The sequence below is a fragment of the Triticum aestivum genome, chromosome 3A (genome assembly GCF_018294505.1).
Source record: "Triticum aestivum cultivar Chinese Spring chromosome 3A, IWGSC CS RefSeq v2.1, whole genome shotgun sequence".
Taxonomy (NCBI): Eukaryota; Viridiplantae; Streptophyta; class Magnoliopsida; order Poales; family Poaceae; genus Triticum; species Triticum aestivum.
Genome location: NC_057800.1, coordinates 499,963,062 through 499,965,912, shown reverse-complemented (window position 1 = coordinate 499,965,912; position 2,851 = coordinate 499,963,062).

Below are 2,851 nucleotides of genomic sequence, written 5' to 3'. Positions count from 1 at the left end.
TCAAGGAATTTAATTATGATAATTTCTCTTTGATAGATTGTATTTCCTTGTTGCAATCCGTGCTAAATTCTCCTCATGCTTATAGTCAAAATAAAGCTTTTACTAAACATATCGTTGATGCTTTGATGCAATCTTATGAAGAAAAAACTTGAGTTGGAAGTTTCTATCCCTAGAAAACTTTATGATGAGTGGGAACCTACTATTAAAATTAAGATTAAAGATCATGAATGCTATGCTTTGTGTGATTTGGGTGCTAGTGTTTCCACGATTCCAAAGACTTTGTGTGATTTGCTAGGTTTCCGTGATTTTGATGATTGCTCTTTAAACTTGCACCTTGCGGATTCCACTATTAAGAAACATATGGGAAGAATTAATGATGTTCTTATTGTTGCAAATAGGAATTATGTGCCCGTAGATTTTATTGTTCATGTCCTATTATTCTTGGTAGACCTTTCCTTAGAACGATTGGTGCAATTATTGATATGAAGGAAGGAAATATTAGATTCCAGTTTCCGTTAAGGAAAGGCATGTAACACTTCCCTAGAAAGAAAATAAATTACCTTATGAATCTATTATGAGATCCACTTATGGATTGCCTTCCAAAGATGACAATACCTAGATCTATCCTTGCTTTTATGCCTAGCTAGGGGCGTTAAACGATAGCGCTTGTTGGGAGGCAACCCAATTTTATTTTTATTCCTTGTTTTTTGCTCCTGTTTAGTAATAAATAATTTATGCAGACTCTATTTTGGTTGTGTTTTTTGTGTTTAATTAGTGTTTGTGCCAAGTAGAACCGTTGCGAAGACTTGGGGAAAGTCTTTTTAATCTTGCTGTAAAAAATAGAAACTTTAGCGCTCACGAGAATTGCTGCCACTTTTATTTAGAAAGTGCTACTTAGTTAATTCTTTTTTCATATAATTAATAGATAAATTACTCACGTCCATAAATTTATTTTAGAATTTTTGGGGATCCAGATCTTGTGTTAGCTACAGATTACTACAGACTGTTCTGTTTTTGACATATTCTTTTTTTCGTGTGTTGTTTGCTTATTTTGATGAATCTATGGCTAGTAAAATAGTTTATAAACCATAGAGAAGTTGGAATACAGTAGGTCTAACACCAATATAAAATAAATAATGAGTTCATTATAGTACCTTGAAGTGTTGTTTTGTTTTCTTTCGCTAACGGAGCTCACTAGATTTTCTACTTTAAGTTTTGTGTTGTGAAGTTTTCAAGTTTTGGGTAAAGATTTGATGGATTATGGAACAAGGAGTGGCAAGAGCCTAAGATTGGGGATTCCCATGGCACCCCCAAGATAATCTAAGGACACCTAAAAGCCAAATCTTGGGGATGCCCCGGAAGGCATCCCCTCTTTCGTCTACTTCCATCGGTAACTTTACTTGGAGCTATATTTTTATTCACCACATGATATGTGTTTTTCTTGGAGCGTCTTGTATGATTTGAGTCTTTATTTTTTTAGTTTTACACAATCATCCTTGCTGTACACACCTTTTGAGAGAGACACACATGATTCGGAAATTGTTAGAATACTCTATGTGCTTCACTTATATCTTTTGAGTTATATAGTTTTTCCTCTAGTGCTTCACTTATATCTTTTAGAGCACGTCGGTGGATTTGTTTTATAGAAACTATTGTTCTCTCATGCTTGACTTAGATTATTTTGAGAGTCCTACAAAACAGCATGGTAATTTGCTTTAATTATGTTAGGCATTCAAGATTAATATTTTTTTCTTATGAGTGTGTTGAATACTATGAGAAGTTTGATACTTGATAACTGTTTTGAGATATGGAGAAGGTGATATTAGAGTCATGCTAGTCGAGTAGTTGTGGATTTGAGAAATACTTGTGTTAAAGTTTGTGATTCCCTAGCATGCACGTATGGTGAACCGTTATGTGATGAAGTCGGAGCATGATTTATTTATTGATTGTCTCCCTTATGAGTGGCGGTCGGGGACGAGCGATGGTCTTTTCCTACCAATCTACCCCCCTAGGAGCATGCACGTAATACTTTGCTTTGATAACTTGTAGATTTTTGCAATAAGTATATGAGTTCTTTATGACTAAGGTTGAGTCCATGGATCATACGCACTTTTCTTCCTTCCACCATTGCTAGCCTCTCTAATACCGTGCACCTTTCACCGGTATCATACACCCACCATATACCTTCCTCAAAACAGCCACCATACCTACCTATCATGGCATTTCCATAGCCATTCCAAGATATATTTCCATGCAACTTTCCACCATTCCGTTTACTATGACACGCTCCATCATTGTCATATTGCTTTGCATGAACATGTAGTTGACATTGTATTTGTGGCAAAGCCACCGTTCATAATTCTTTCATACATGTCACTCTTGATTCATCGCATATCCCGGTACACTACCGGAGCCATTCACATAGAGTCATATTTTTTTCTAAGTATTGAGTTGTAATTGTTGAGTTGTAAGTAAATAAAAGTGTGATGATCATCAATTTTAGAGCATTGTCCCAAGTGAGGAAAGGATGATGGAGACTATGATTCCCCCACAAGTCGGGATGAGACTCCGGACGAAAAATATATATAAAAAAAGAGGCCATAAAAAGAGAGAAGGGACAATGCTACTATCCTTTTACCACACTTGTGCTTCAAAGTAGCACCATAATCTTCATAATAGAGAGTCTCCTATGCTATCACTTTCATATACTAGTGGGAATTTTTCATTATAGAACTTGGCTTGTATATTCCAATGATGGGCTTCCTCAAAATGCCCTAGGTCTTCGTGAGCAAGCGAGTTGGATGCACACCCACTTAGTTCTTTTCGCTGAGCTTTCATATACTTATAGCTC